Consider the following 17,075-nt stretch of genomic DNA (forward strand, 5'->3'; position numbering starts at 1 on the left):
ATCAGCTAAGTTAATGGCAACGAACTAGCAAGGCGCCAGTTGTATCAGTGCCTATAGCTTACGAGTATTCAAGAGAGATGTATTCCAAGGAATAAAGAAAAGATAAGTAAAAAGCATCTACATACATTTCTTCTTATTCATTTATAAGTTCTCATGTTCCAGACTTCACGCCCGGCTGCTTTATGCTGTGCGTGCACTATCGGCCACAGCGTTAGTCTATAGTTCATTTTCAGAAATCAACTCCACGGTGTCGGTCCAGTTACCGACACTACATTTATTGGCGACGAGAAAAAGAGTTTGTATTACTTCATTTGCAACATTGGCCGATTTCAAGTGTTCTGATTGCTTACATTTACTTGTGTCATGGCTTCGCCACATTCTCCAGATGTACTGTCCGAATTTTATCGCTTGCAGACTCAGCAGACGCAGGCGTTACTGGATGCCCTTGGACAGCTCGTCCAGGGTCAACGTACCATTCAAACCGATGCGGCCGCCGCCGCTTCTTCGCTACCGCTGCCACTGAACGCTGTTGCACCTCCCTTTCGACCATACGTGGCAGCCGATGAGACCTGGCAAGAGTGGTCTCGTCAGTTCGCATTCCACCTTGCTGCCTACAGAATTCAAGGTAATGAGCGGCAGCCGTTTTTGCTTTCTTGTGTCGGTGTGTCCACATACCGTGTGATAGTGAAATTGTTTCCCCGACGCGACGTAGCAACTCTGTCCTACGAGGAAATTTTGTCTGCATTAGATGCCTATTTCAAAGAAACAGTTAATGTGGTTGCAAAACGGTATACGTTCTTTCGTACAAAACGTACGGCCGGTCAAACTAATAGGGAGTGGGTAGCCACATTGCAAGGACTTACTAGGGACTGTGCCTTTGAATGTGACTGTGGTCTTTCTTATTCAGATACAATGGTGCGTGATGCCATTGCACAGAACGTTTCTGATGTTCGCATACGGGAGCAAATTTTGAAACTAGTTAATCCCTCCCTTCAACAAGTGATTGACATATTGGATAGACAGGACACACTGGACTGTGCTCAGGAATCTTTTGAAACTTCGCCAGCCGTGTGTAACATTAACCGGCCCGCTGGACGCGCTGCGCGGCCCGGTAACCGGGCCTTGCGCACGGCGACACAGCGACTGCCGCGTGCTAACCCAGGTGTGCCGCGCCAGCACACAAATGCAGTGAAATCATGCCCGCGGTGTGCTACTAGACATTCGCGTGAACATTGCCCGTCACGCCAAGCTATTTGCTTTTTCTGCAATAAGAAAGGACATGTTCAAAGTGTTTGCCAGAAAAAACTCAGATCAGACAATCACAATCATTCCAGGCCCTTTGCTTCGCGCCGGCATCGAACCACGGACACTCAGGCTCGTGGACCTTCGCCTATGGACATTCATGTCGTTAATTCCACTTCGTCCAGTGACACTTTCTCTAACAGTAACTGTGCTCGTCCCACAAAACCTGTGCGTCGACGTCGCCGGAAATCACGTCAATTAGCAAGTGATTCTGTACCAGTGTCTGTTCAAATTGCACAAAACAGTCGCTCTTGTCGTCAGCAGGACAATAAACTTTTTGTGGACTTAGACTTTGAAGGCCAAGTGATACCATTCCAGCTCGATACCGGAGCTGCAGTTTCATTGCTCAATCACGAAACGTACAAACAACTGGGCAAACCTCCGTTGCGTTCCGCAAATGTTAAGCTAACTACATATTCCGGACAGAAAATTCCTGTGTTAGGACAGTGCAGCCTTCTTGCAACATACAAGGGACAAACAAAACTTGTGTCATTTTACGTTCTTCGTTCTTCTTCTGCAGTGAACTTGTTTGGGCTAGACTTGTTTCAGTTGTTTCACATGTCTATTGTAAATCAGGTCCTCTCAGTGAATCAGACTGTGCCTACAGACAGTGTTTCCCGGCTGTGTGACGAATTTGCAGACGTTTTTGCACCGGGCTTAGGTTGCGCTAAAAACTATGCAACACATTTAGAACTGAAGGTAAACGCGCAACCGAAATTTTTCAGGGCGCGCAATGTTCCCCACGCATTGCGTCAGGAGGTCGCAAGAACATTGAACAATGTAGAATCACAAGGTGTGAGTGAATGTGCGCAATGCCTCTTTCATTTCAGCTCCGCTTCATCGCTTACGCCGTACAGGTGTTCCGTTTCTCTGGACGACGGAATGCGAACGCGCCTTTCGCCAGTTGCAATCGGCGTTGCTTTCTAATACTTGCCTCACGCCTTTCGATCCCCAGAAACCCCTTTTGTTGATGGTAGATGCATCGGATTTCGGGATCGGTGCTGTGCTTGCGCACAAAGTTGGCTCCCATGATCGCCCTATTGCCTTTGCGTCCAAATTGCTCTCGTCTGCGCAGAGAAATTATTCACAGATAGAGAAAGAAGCTTTGGCTCTCGTGTTTGGTGTTACTAAGTTCCATGATTTCTTGTATGGTCGTCACTTTACCATCATCACAGACCACAAACCTTTGACATCGCTTTTTCATCCGACCAAGCCTGTACCTCCACGTACAGCGCAGAAATTCATTCGCTGGTCTATTTTCCTCTCGCAGTACCGCTACGATATCTTGTATCGGTCCACTGCTAAGCACGGAAACGCCGATGCGTTGTCCCGTTTGCCTGTTGCTGAGGATAAAGCATTCGATTCTTCCGAACTTGCTTGCATGTTCATTGATTCGGAAACCGATGAAGTGGTCGAATCGTTTCCGATTGATTTTCGTCGTGTAGCTACAGCCACAGCTGCTGACCCTGTCCTTGCTACTGTTTTACGTTTTGTTGCTACGCAATGGCCTTTGTCAAAGTCTCGGATCGAGGATCCGTTGGTTCGCCGATTTTTTGCTCACAAGGAGAGACTTTTTGTTCGACGTGGTGTTTTGTTGTTGCGTTCTGATAATGATCAGTCCAGAGTCGTGGTCCCACGTTCGTTACAGTCCTCTGTTTTACGGCTTCTTCACCAAGGACATTGGGGTATAGTGCGAACGAAACAACTTGCTCGTCAGCACTGTACTTGGTTCGGAATCGATGCTGCGATTACGAATATGTGTTCTTCGTGCCCGGCGTGTGCCGAACAACAGTCCGCACCGCCGCGGAAAGTCTTTGCGTGGCCACAAGCCACTTCCCCTTGGCAACGCTTGCACATTGATTTTGCTGGTCCGTTCTGGAATGCTCGATGGTTGGTTCTGGTCGACGCCTTCAGTAATTTTCCTTTTGTTGTCCGGATGTCTTCCACGACGTCCTCCGCCACCATCCAAGCGTTGTCTGCTATCTTTTGCATTGAAGGTCTTCCGCAGACTATTGTTTCCGACAATGGCCCACAATTCATGTCCGCAGAATTTCAGTCATTCTGCCAGGCCAATGGTATTCAACATCTGACATCCGCGCCGTTTTCGCCTCAGTCCAACGGTGCCGCTGAACGATTGGTCCGGACTTTCAAGTCACAGATGTTGAAATTGAAAGAGTCGCATTCTCGGGAGGACGCATTGTTGCTCTTTTTGTCTTCGTATCGCTCTCAGCCCCGAGATGGTCGCTCGCCGGCTGAGTTGCTCCACGGTCGTCCTCATCGCACCTTGATGTCTTTGCTGCATCCGCCGCATCAGGTTCCTGTGCAGCGGCAGACTCCTGCTTTTGCTCCAGGCGACGTTGTATTTTATCGCAACTATCGCGGTTCACGGCGTTGGCTCGCAGGGCGCATTCTTCGCTGTCTCGGCCGCGCGATGTATTTGGTTTTGGGAGCCTCTGGTGAGGTGCGTCGGCATCTCAATCAGCTGCGCCTCTGTCGTCGCACGGGTTCTGCCGCTCCCCGTCTGCTTTCAGCGACGGTGCCATCCGGTCAGCGCCCTGGGGACCCATCTACTGGCTCGCCTCATCCCCAGGTGTTACCGACGATGCCTTCCATTTTGCCCGATGGCGACGCGCCGCCGCCGCCGCCGCAGCAGCAGCAGCAGCCGCCGCCGCCGCCGCTTGTTCTCCTGCCGGCGCCGACCGCATTCGACGCTTCGTTGCCGCCGCCAGGCGCCTCCCAGGGTCACGCGCCGCCGATCGCTTCCCGGGACCAGCTGTCCTCCGCCATGGAACTCCCGACCGCTCCGGACCACATGACGTCATCGCGCGTCGGCTACCCCGACGCAATGGAGGTCGACACTTCGGCCCCTCATGTTTCTTTACGGGCGCCTACACCGCATGTTGACGTGCACCCTGGACTAGTTTTGCAGGCGTTTCCTAGCTCCCCTCGGACCGGATGGCCGGGTGCGGGTGGCACAGCCTCGCCTGTTGTTAGGCTCCCCACCTCATCGCATACGTCAACATGTGGTCCTCCCCACGGCGGGCGGAAGCCTTATCTCACGACCGTTCGCCGATTTGCGGGGGAGGAATGTGGTGTTACCGCCAGACACCACACTTGCTAGGTGGTAGCTTAAATCGGCCGCGGTCCATGTAGTACATGTCGGACCCGCGTGTCGCCACTGTGATCGCAGACCTAGCGCCACCACCAAGGCAGGTCTCGTGATACGAGAGTGGACTCGCCCCCAGTTGTAAGAGAACCGAGCTACCGCCCAGTTGTACGCGAACCTAGCTATCGCCCAGTTGTACGCGAACCTAGCTATCGATCAGTTGTATGAAGCCTTTCTCTCTCATTAGCCGAGAGACAGAATAGCCATCAGCTAAGTTAATGGCAACGAACTAGCAAGGCGCCAGTTGTATCAGTGCCTATAGCTTACGAGTATTCAAGAGAGATGTATTCCAAGGAATAAAGAAAAGATAAGTAAAAAGCATCTACATACATTTCTTCTTATTCATTTATAAGTTCTCATGTTCCAGACTTCACGCCCGGCTGCTTTATGCTGTGCGTGCACTATCGGCCACAGCGTTAGTCTATAGTTCATTTTCAGAAATCAACTCCACGGTGTCGGTCCAGTTACCGACACTACAATAGCCATACGTGTTTTTAAAATTTTGAAACTAATGTCCATATACTTGATGACAGCCAATGATATCTGGCCAGGCACATATTTCAGATCTTAAACATGTCTGCGAATCAGCAACTGTACAAATCTGAAGAGGTTGAAAAAAAAATCAGCCAACCAGTTGCAAAACAAAGGTATATTAGTCCCTGACCTAGGTTTCGAAATTTCTAAAAATATCTTGTTCACAGGGAGTCGGTCCTAAAAAGGCATATAACCGGTTATAAAAACTGTTTTTACAAACATAGGGAGGTATTAACAATAGAAAAATATTTGTGAGGTAAGCGTACTCACTTATTACATTACAGTATTTTCATTATACTAATCATATCTTGCTTATTTTTAACGGAAAAAATTACTGTCAAAAGTAAAAGATTCCTTGAGCGTGCCTTGTAAATGCCTAGCTAACTTGGGGAGCTCTCCCTGTACTATTTACAATCGGACGGATCGGATGCTGGTTCTTGTGAAGCTTGAAAAGGGGAAATGTGCATAATTCTTCATTTGCGAACATTTCAGACCATTCTCCGAGGGAATTAGAAGAAATCACAATTTTGCGTAAGGAAATAGAAGGCTGGAAATTGGATTTATTAGAAGAACATGAAATGTATAAACATCTTGCTTAGATAGACGATAAGATTTTGAACGGTCAGTTGCAACTCGCGAGTAAACATTTCCTTGTTGGATTTAAACCGCTGCTCACCGTCACGTAATACGTGTTTACCGATCTCCGCTAACATCAGTGAAAGTGCCGCCCTGCTTGAAGTATTTCTGCACTACTGTTGAGCTACTGACATTACATATCACTGGGTTTCATTTTTCCGTGGCCTTATGAACACGTGCTCCTACAGTTGATATTCCAAAAATGATATTGGTACTGTTAAATATAAGGTTCTCATTTTTATGTTGTAATGTAACTCTACGCATTTCATTCTTTCCTCCATCCTTTTTGTAACAGAAGTAATTTTTTGTAGCAGAATTGTTATTTCCTGCACGCTAAATCTATGTGCACTATCACTCTGACGCATAAATGTTTTACAGATAATTTTATATTTAATGTACCTCTAAAATTAATACATTTATTGTTGATCTTCTATATGAGATTGACATTGCTTTAATCTAGAATTATGTTAACATCAGCAGACGCGCATCTATATAGCGCCCAAAACTTTCGACTTTTCCTTATCGCTTAAGTTTCTATAATGTTAAGCGGAAGTTTTTCTTTCCAGTTTATTTGCTCCTCTTTCCCCATGCATTTGTAATAGTGGTCTCTTGCAGACAGAACTCTAGCTTCCGCACGCTGAATTTACGTGCAGCATTTCTCTGTCGACAAATGAATTGGAAATTTTGTAATAATATATACCAGTAAATTTATTGCATTTTTAGCAGCCTTGTAGAGTAAATATCATTCTTACTTTAATGTGAAATGCTGTTATTTAACACAAGCAAGGTGTAGTTCTTGCTCGCATGTATTTAGCGCCCTCGGCAGCCCAATTTTTCCTGGTCGTTTGAGCCTGTATATTCGATCAGTTAGCCTTTGTCTCTGGCGTGGTGTATACTTACGCAAACATTTTATCCTTTGACTTCTGTTAAAATTTGATGTCGACAAAAGTTTTTACTAGTGGGCGAATACATTTAAGCGTTTATTCTGATGCACGCTGAATGTAATCTGACTGCCCTCTTAAGCCATGGCGTGCGCTGTTTCTGGTTTTTATAACATTTTTTTATATGATAAGAGGCTCTCGGCTTCAGCTAATGTTATTTACCACCATGTGATGTAACAAATTAGTACGTTTACTTCACTAAAATTTTTCTATTGTTAAAACTTTGTTACCTTAATAAAAATTATTTTTGTAACCGATTTCATACATTTTCATGGCCCACTGCTTCTGAAGAAGACATTTTTATAAATATCGAAAGCTACGTCAAGGGCTAATAAAGTATTTTTTTGCAACTGGTTGGTTGATTTCTTCAACCAAAGAAATCACCACGCAGTGTTAGAGCTGTGCCGTGTAGCATCTGAGCAGCTGTTAAATTATTTTCTTCGCTTGAACAGCAACCCAATTCCAGCGTAATTGTAGTAATGATGTCAATCCATTTATTTTTACCATGTGCCCTGATGGCTCCTTGATGTATTCGATGGAATCTCTCTATTTTCCCATTTTATTGTGGATGATACGCTGTTGTTTGAGTTAATTTAGGGTGACAGATCTTAACCGATGCACAGAACAGCTCTGACTGGAACTGTGCTCGTTGCTCTGTCACTATTTCGTTTGGTGCTCCAATTCTAGTGATCCAGGAGTTATAAAGGCTCGTGCCACGGTTTCTGCTCCAACATCACGTAGTGTAATGACTTCCGTCCAGTTACTGAACCTATCGATGCATGTTAAACTCTTTATGAGTTCACCTGAATCAGGCAATGAGCCAATCAGATCTATGTGTACCACCTTAAATCATTCATATGTCCTTGTAAACTGGCCAATAGCGGATTCAATATCTCTGGTCCCTTTTTTCTATTGGCGTCCTAAGCATGATTTTTGCAAAGTTTGAATGTCTTGTTTGATGTTTGACCAAATAGATCTGCGTTCGAGTGATTTCACAGAAGGCTTAACACTACCACGTGTCATATTTTGATAATGCTAAGAAACGGAGTACGTAAGTTGCTGAGGAGTGTAAGGATTAATGTAACTTGTTGATACATAGCACCATAAAAATCTTCCATCAGGAGATTCGTGCGGTTTAAACTTCAGTGAGGTATGAGGTATAGAGCGAAATTTCTCGAGCTCTTCATCATTTGAGCATCTGCTATCTTCTCATAATCAGTTGGCACTACTTCTTACATTATGAATAGGCTGTCAGCGACACTATTTTCTTTTCGATAAATGTGTGTCATATCTGTCGTAAATTGTGATATGAACTGTAGATGACGCAATTACATAGAGGCTGCCTTATCGTTTTGTTGTTTAACTTCCTTCAAGGAGGTACTCAGAATACTTTATTTCCATGTACGCACTGAGAAGTTCCCTGTCATCTGTTGAAAATCTCTTCAGAGGCGGCGAGAGCTTCTTGGAGCAGAAACCAGTTGCTTTCCATACGCCTTTTTCTGCCTGTTGTAGCATTGCACCGGCTGCAGAATCTTTAGCGTCATCAAATACTGCAAGATCATTGTTTGTATTCGGGTATATTAAAAGAGCTATGTTTGCAACGTCCATTTTACACTTCTCAAACTGCTTTATCGCATCTTCTGTCCAATGTATGCGTCTTTTGTCGTTTTTCTTGGTATTCCTCAAGTAATCATTTAGAATAGCTTCACGTTCTGCTTCGGTCAAATTTGAATATGCATCGGAAACAGCATTTTAGATTCCATAATATTATTTGGACACATCCCTTTTGTCACAAGACAAATATCGTATACTTAAACCGAAAACAAATTCATTTGTCTGGTCCCTTCAACCCTCCCCCCCCCCCCCCGCAACCACCCACCCCTCGCACCCACCCACCCCCTTCAAAAAAAAGCTAGCAAACAAACAAATAGATACCTAGACCTCATAATTTGCACATTTCAAAACGTCATTTAGTTTCTCTTTGAGAACTGTAGGTTATGAACATGAACATAACACTAACGTTTAATGAAATTATGTTTCGTGAAAAGGATATCAGAACAGTTTGCTTTGCAAGGTAAAGTTTGAAAGCCGTTCATTAGAAAACGTCTTTCAAATCATTTATCTTAATCGCTGGCGATTTGCAAACACACATTATGCACGTGATTCGTCTATTACCAATGTCACAGTCTTTTGATGCAGAGCGAATGCATATCCATACTTTGGATGGATATCATGGCAGCGTTTGAGCAGCATGCCAGAGTAGGAAAGCCGACAGAGCACACGCAGGGTCCATTGGGGCTAGATGGACCACTAAGACGCAGCATGTACATTTCGATGACCGTCTGATGCTTCATTTCTAAAGCAAACCTACAGGAGTACGTGGTTAGATTTTGGTTTACAAGCATGGATTAGCGTAATATATCATTCGCAGAGTTTTCAGCTTTGTAGATTTACCGTATTTTTGATCAAAGATAAATCACCTGTTCAAAGCGATAGGCGTAGTCCCATGTTCAAGGATCAGTACCAGTATTTTATTTGTTCCGTGGATGTCAACCATGGCATACACTGCCTCCTACTTATTGATTGCTACTACAAGAACTCAAATGATTAGTGGAACCGCTCTCCATGTGGTCCGTAAGAGGACAAATGTAGCCTTCCTACTGCACTTTGTCACTTCTTTATTGAATGACAAAAAGAAAATATTCTTAATTAATTTCAGTTGTTTGATTCCACAATCAATTATGAAAATTAACGTTTTACTGGAAAGTTCCCTTGTACTTATGTATTCTTACTTAGATTGGTAAATGATTTGGACACAGTAAACTAGATATGTTCTGCCGTCAGTAAAATTGTTTTTCAGATAAGCCTTCATCAGCAGAAATATTTTTAAATTCTTTACATGCACTTTACAGCAAGCGTAACGTAGGTCTGTGTTGCTGAGAGACCTTCGAGAAATCCTGCTGATCCTGAATGTTCGGAGTGATTACTGTACTTGTTTATTGTTCATTGTGAGTAGGTGTTAGACCATACAGAGTGGGGTGTTACATTCTCATTTGACAATACCTCTCTACAAGAAAGGTACTTGTTGTAGATCTTATCAGGGAAAGAGTGTTTGTTGGTTGTGATGTCATAATCATTTGAATACTCGTTGCGATACTACGTTCTTTCCTGCTTCTGACTATAGCAATAAAACATCTACATCTACATGATTACTCTGCAATTCACATTTAAGTGCTTGGCAGAGGGTCCATCGAACCACAATCGTACTATCTCTCTACCATTCCACTCCCGAACAGCGCGCGGGAAAAACGAACACCTAAACCTTTCTGTTCGAACTCTGATATTTTATTTTGATGATCATTCCAATCTATGTAGGTTGGGCTCAACAAAATATTTTCGCATTCGGAAGAGAAAGTTGGTAACTGAAATTTCGTAAATAGATCTCGCCGCGACGAAGAACGTCCTTGCTTTAATGACTTCCATCCCAACTCGCGTATCATATCTGACACACTCTCTCCCCTATTACGTGATAATACAAAACGAGCTGCCCTTTTTTGCACACTTTCGATGTCCTCCGTCAATCCCACCTGGTAAGGATCTCACACCGCACAGCAATATTCCAACAGAGGATGAACGAGTGTAGTGTAAGCTGTCTCTTTAGTGGACTTGTTGCATCTTCTAAGTGTCCTGCCAATGAAACGCAACCTTTGGCTCGCCTTCCCCACAATATTATCTATGTGGTCTTTCCAACTGAAGTTGTTCGTGATTTTAACACCCAGGTACTTAGTTGAATTGACAGCCTTGAGTATTGTACTATTTATCGAGTAATCGAATTCCAACGGATTTCTTTTGGAACTCATGTGGATCACCTCACACTTCTCGTTATTTAGCGTCAACTGCCACCTGCCACACCATACAGCAATCTTTTCTAAATCGCTTTGCAACTGATACTGGCCTTCGGATGACCTTACTAGACGGTAAATTACAGCATCATCTGCGAACAACGTAAGAGAATTGCTTAGATTGTCACCCAGGTCATTTATATAGATCAGGAACAACAGAGGTCCCAGGACGCTTCCCTGGGGAACACCTGATATCACTTCAGTTTTACTCGATGATTTGCCGTCTATTACTACGAACTGCGACCTTCCTGACAGGAAATCACGAATCCAGTAGCACAACTGAGACGATAACCCATAGGCCCGCAGCTTGATTAGAAGTCGCTTGTGAGGAACAGTGTCAAAAGCTTTCCGGAAATCTAGAAATACGGAATCAACTTGAAATCCCCTGTTGATAGCGGCCATTACGAGGTGCATTCAGGTTCTAAGGCCTCCGATTTTTTTTCCAATTAACTACTCTCCCGAAATCGATGAAACTGGCGTTACTTCTCGACGTAATCGCCCTGCAGACGTACACATTTTTCACAACGCTGACGCCATGATTCCATGGCAGCGGCGAAGGCTTCTTTAGGAGTCTGTTTTGACCACTGGAAAATCGCTGAGGCAATAGCAGCACGGCCGGTGAATGTGCGGCCACGGAGAGTGTCTTTCATTGTTGGAAAAAGCCAATAGTCACTAGGAGCCAGGTCAGGTGAGTAGGGAGCATGAGGAATCACTTCAAAGTTGTTATCACGAAGAAACTGTTGCGTAACGTTAGCTCGATGTGCGGGTGCGTTGTCTTGGTGAAACAGCACACGCGCAGCCCTTCCCAGACTTTTTTTTTTTTTTTGCAGTGCAGGAAGGAATTTGTTCTTCTAAACACTTTCGTAGGATGCAGCTGTTACCGTAGTGCCCTTTGGAACGCAATGGGTAAGGATTACGCCCTCGCTGTCCCACAACATGGACACCATCATTTTTTCAGCACTGGCGGTTACCCGAAATTTTTTTGGTGGGAGTGAATCTGTGTGCTTCCATTGAGCTGACTGGCGCTTTGTTTTTGGATTTAAAAATGGCATCCACGTCTCATCCATTGTCACAACCGGCGAAAAGAAAGTCCCATTCATGCTGTCATTGCGCGTCAACATTGCTTGGCAACATGCCACACGGGCAGCCATGTGGTCGTCCGTCAGCATTTGTGGCACCTACCTGGATGACACTTTTCGCATTTTCAGGTCTTCATGCAGGATTGTGTGCACAGAACCCACAGAAATGCCAGCTCTGGAGGCGATCTGTTCAACAGTCATTCGGCGATCCCCCAAAACAATTCTCTCCACTTTCTTGATCATGTCGTCAGACCGGCTTGTGCGAGCCTGAGGTTGTTTCAGTTTGTTGTCACACGATGTTCTGCCTTCATTAAACTGTCGCACCCACGAACGCACTTTCGACACATCCATAACTCCATCACCACATGTTTTCTTCAACTGTCGATGAATTTCAATTGGTTTCACACCACGCAAATTCAGAAAACGAATTATTGCACGCTGTTCAAGTAAGGAGAACTTCGCCATTTTAAGTATTTAAAACAGTTCTCATTCTCGCCGCTGGCGGTAAAATTCCATCTGCCGTACGGTGCTGCCATCTCTGGGACGTATTGACAATGAATGCGGCCTCATTTTAAAACAATGCGCATGTTTCTATCTCTTTCCAGTCCAGAGAAAAAAAATCGGAGGCCTTAGAACTTGAATGCACCTCGTACTTCGTGCGAATAAAGAGCTAGCTGCGTTGCACAAGAACGATGTTTTCTGAAACCATGCTGATTGCGTATCAATAGATCGTTCCCTTCGAGGTGATTCATAATGTTTGCAGCCGGATGGCGTTACGTTCCTTTTGTGAGTCAAAATTTTGTGGAAAAGGGAGAATATTCTCGGGGTACTTTCACCGAAGTCGTACCAGTTGGGTACCTGTTTAAAAGAGACGTCCGGTTTTTGAAGTTTAGCTAGAAACTTTTGGTATTCAACAGGTACAAAATACAGTTTGTCAAAAAAGATTCAGTCGATTCCTGCTATACGAATGAAGAAACGAAATTAATAGCATTTCAACTTACACACTGGAACTAACGTACACGTTTGCGATGGCTGTAATTTGGCGATTCATTTCGTTACAGGTAGGGCTCTATCTATTGCAGCTACAGTAGATTGCTCGCACACTCATGCGTTCATTACGGAACGAGCGTCGAGTCGAGCCATTTCAGCCGGTGGAATCCAGTTACAACTGTGTGGCGTGATTTTCGTTGACAGGTATCGCACATCTTGAAGGACGTAAGGGTCTTGCAACGCTCGATTGATCTCAAAGGTTCCCTGACTTCACGGTATATGACCCATTTATTTCTCTCTCTCTCTCATTTTTTTTTTTTTTTTGGAGGGGGAGGGGAAGTGGAATTGTGAGGGGCTCCGTCTATGTGCACCCTTTACAAGAATTTTGGCTGAATTGTGACAACCACATAACAACGGCATTATATCCAGTAACTCGAGACGTGACTGCAAAAGTGTGCAACGAGTTTAATCGTGGTCTGCATGTTTTTTTTTTTTTTTTTTTTTTGTGGGACTGGTAGAGAGCACACAAAATTTGTGAAGGGAAAGTGTAATCTTATCCTAAATACGGTTTTAAGAAGGAGAACATGGTTGTAAGGTGCACATCAGTATGTACAGACTTAACACTCCTTCCATTTCGTGAATGGTTACACATGTCGAAACGCGGTTTTGGGCAAATGTTAGAGCATCGAGGGGCACGTATTTTTTGTCTGATTAACGTTTTTAGCGCTGTTATCAAAGGAGATATTGAAGGAAGTAATTTTTTATAAATTGAACTGTTGTAACTGCCTTCGATAGCTCTTGAAAAGACAGTTACAGTGATATAGCACTTGTTAATGTCAACTTTCAAATCTGTCGTTCAAAAATTCTAGAGCACGGCGGCCTGAATCGTCATTAGCGGTGCAGACACCACCAAGAAGAGCTCTCTTGCTATGCTGTGTCAGAGGTATTGGTGGAGAGGTAGGAAAGGAGATGTGGATTAGTATGTCAAGAATGGTATATCATGTGCGCAGAGAGCAGATTTGAGTCGGAAACAGATACAGCTATAATGATTACTGGAAGTGACATGTCTATTTTCTTTTCTGGGGATTGATGTCTTAGGACCTTTCAGGCGAACACCATCGGGGAACAGTATCGCTCTGACAATAATAGACCATTTTTCGAGGTATCTGAAGATGGTGTCTATGCCAAATCAGCAGGCAGCGATGGTCACGCAAGCATTAGTAAAGAACTAGATTTTTAAGTTTGGTGTACCAGAAACAATAATTACTGACCAAGGGACCAAATTCATGTCGGATTTAATGAAGGAACTGTGTAAATTGTTCAATGTAAAGAAGTTGAGGATGAGTGTGTTGCATCCGAGGCCTACAAAAGGACAGAACAGGTACACAGAACAATCCGGAAGATGCTGAGTTTTTATGTGGATTCTCATCACCATCAGTGGGATGAGTAGTTGAAGCACGCAAAAGTCCATACAAATACCGGTTTTTCTCCATATGAGGTAGTGTACGGGCGAAAAATGCCTGCACTGTTTGATTTAGTGCAGCTACAGAAAAGAAGGACAGGTGAATCTGTACATCAATTCAGAAGGACAATTCGGGATGTTAGGAAATGGGTAAAAAAGGCAGATACAAAGGCTTTGGAAAGGCAGGAAGATGCAGTAAAGTGAGAAGGAAGTTTATCGCAGGGGCGATGGCTAATGCTGTCCAGCCCCTATATGTAAAAAGGGAAAAGGAAGAAGTTCCTCATGAGATATCAAGTTGTTGAAGCCACATCTCCAGTTAATGTTAAGCTTCAGCTGCCAACTAGAACGACGATAGTACATATTGGATGGTTACAGCCATTTAAGGGTTGCCCAGATGTGATTGCAGGCATGTCACAGGAAGGAAAGAGGAAGAAAAAGAGAGTGAAGAGTGGTGCAAAGCACGGGGAAAACAAGGAAGATAGAGTACAACATGAAGTACCATATACTTTGTGATTTAGATAATTAGTAGGGTATTTGTAGTTTTTATTGCTTTTCTGGTTACGTATCATTGGGTTTGCATAGATTAGGTAGACATTTTATTTTATATGTGTTTCCGAGTATTTTGAGCCCGCTAGAGGAAGTAGCCTTTCTGAAGAGGGAGGAAGAGTGATGGTGATCCCTGTTCTCAGGCCACTGAAAAGGGAAGTGTAGCATCAGACGTATGTGGAGTGTTGTTGGAGGAGAAATCAAACACAGTTCTGGAGAAATAAATGCGCCATACGATTTCCGGTTTAAATTTTTTTGTTATCCACAGCAGTGGATCAGGAAAGTCGCGTTTATTATACCAGTTCATATTATGTAAATTTTAGAGCAAGAGTGGCACATATCAGCCAAGCAGCTTGTTCAACATGTCGTGCAGTATAGGGAAAGACAATGGCAAATAACGATCATTTTGAGGACCTCTGTGCCCAGTGTCGTTGCAGCCTTAACTTCGTTACGTGTTATTTTTCTTTCTGATCAGGCAGAGAACTAATTCCAAGAGGGAACCAAGGGTAGTCCAAGTAACAGTGGATTGGATACCGAGGGCGTGGACGAGTAGGTAAGGGGTTGATCGAGCAGTGGTCGTCCAGTAATGAAGTTTTACGTTTTGTTTCATGTCATGGTTTCAAGGGGCAGTAGATGACATTTAAGTTTTCTAATAGTAAGGAAATATGCCATAGGTGCCGACCCAAAGTATTTAAGAGCTAGTTAAGGTCGACCTGGGACTGGGTCTTTCCCAAGTGGGGAATAATGTAGCGGCACCACCGTTTAGGACAGGGAAAATTAGTTTTGTGCGATATTCGGAGCATGAATTACAGGCAGGTGTAGACCAGATTACAATAAGTTACGCATGCCAGCATTTATGAAGGAAAATAGAGGCCACGGGGGCATAGAACTGCCGGAGAGGGCGCACACAGCAGTTTCCATGGCGCAAGTCACAGGCAGAAGAGGGCCACAGGCCAACCTATGTGTTATGCGTATGTGACGCGAAGCGGTGCATTAGCGAAACAGAGGCATGCAGCCGAGTATAAATATGTGCCATTTTCTAATGAGATTCATTCAAGTGCGGCAGCTCTTCTGGACGGTGGGGCATGTCGCACTACGAGGCTACATGCAGCAACAGATGGGGCGCCAGTGTCCCAGTCCACGGTAGGTCGTTGTTTCGACCTTCTGAGGGGTCCGCAGCCAGCCAGGGCATGCCACACTTCGGCTCGCTACTGCGGGCAGTTGTCTAGGCTCCTGACACATGCTGGAGACTTCTGAGGCGACGTCCGCAGATTCAGATACCAGATCACAGATGGTCGTTGCCACTGTATTCTCAGCTTTGCCAGTGAGTGAAGAAGCAGCAGCAGGGCCGGCATACAGCTCCTGGTGGAGCAGCACAGAAATATCAATGGCAGTGGCCACTAAGTCAGCTGCTGGCGCAGCCATCCTGATGTAATCAGAACTCTGCAGCTGGTATACAAGATCGACATGACACAGTGTTGCATTGCACAGGCCGCTAGGGTGCTTCCTCAGCATTGCAGGGCTCTGTGACACAGACTGAGGTGAACGGAGCACTGTAGTGGAAACAAATAAATCATTTAGAAACTTCTCCCGAGAGTTTTAATATGGCACCACCTGGCACCCACCCACTACATTTGGTGTCTTCCTGCTACATTTGGTCATCCTGATGCATATGGTGGCAGAAGCAGTTACAACACAAGTGACATTCATATGTTTCCAGTTTTGCGAAAGCTGTGCACAAATGACTTTTCCAAATGAGCGAGGTTCAAGAGGTTGATAACGTAATGAAATATGGACATTAACTTTAAACCAAGTGGAAATGACCACACACACATCTAAGTGCACAAAAAAGTGAATGATGTCCTTGTTGTGGTCTTCAGTCCGAAAACATGTTTCATACAGCTCTGGATGCTACTCTATATTGTACACACCTTTTCATCTCCAAATAACTACTGCAACCTACATCCTTCTCAATCCACTTAATGTATTCATCTCTAGGTTTCCTTCCAAGATTTTTACCCCCTCCAGATTTTCCCCTCCCCTCCTCTCCAACACTTACCTCTTATCCTAATTTGATGATCCCTTGATGTCTCAGAATTTGTCCTTGCAACTGATTCCTTCTTATGGTCAAGTTGTGCCACAAATTTCTTTTCTCCTCAACTCTGTTCTGTACCTCCTCATTAGTGACAAGATGTACCCAGCTAACCTTCAACAGTCTTCTGTTGCACCACATTTCAAAAGCTTCTATTTCCTCTTTGTCTAGACTGTCTATCGGCCATGTTTCATTTCCATATGTGGCTACACTCCAGTCTAGGACTTTCAGGAAAGACAATTAAATGTATATTCTGTGTTAACAAATTTCTATTTTTCAGAAATTCTTTTCTTGCCTTTATCGGTCTACATTTTTTATCCTCTCTACTTACACCATCATCCGTTATTTTGCTATGCAGATAACAAAATTCATCTACTACTTTCAAAGTCTTGTTTACTAATGAACTGATCTGATCTGACTACATT

Source organism: Schistocerca serialis, chromosome 5 (genome assembly GCF_023864345.2).
Source record: "Schistocerca serialis cubense isolate TAMUIC-IGC-003099 chromosome 5, iqSchSeri2.2, whole genome shotgun sequence".
NCBI lineage: Eukaryota > Metazoa > Arthropoda > Insecta > Orthoptera > Acrididae > Schistocerca > Schistocerca serialis.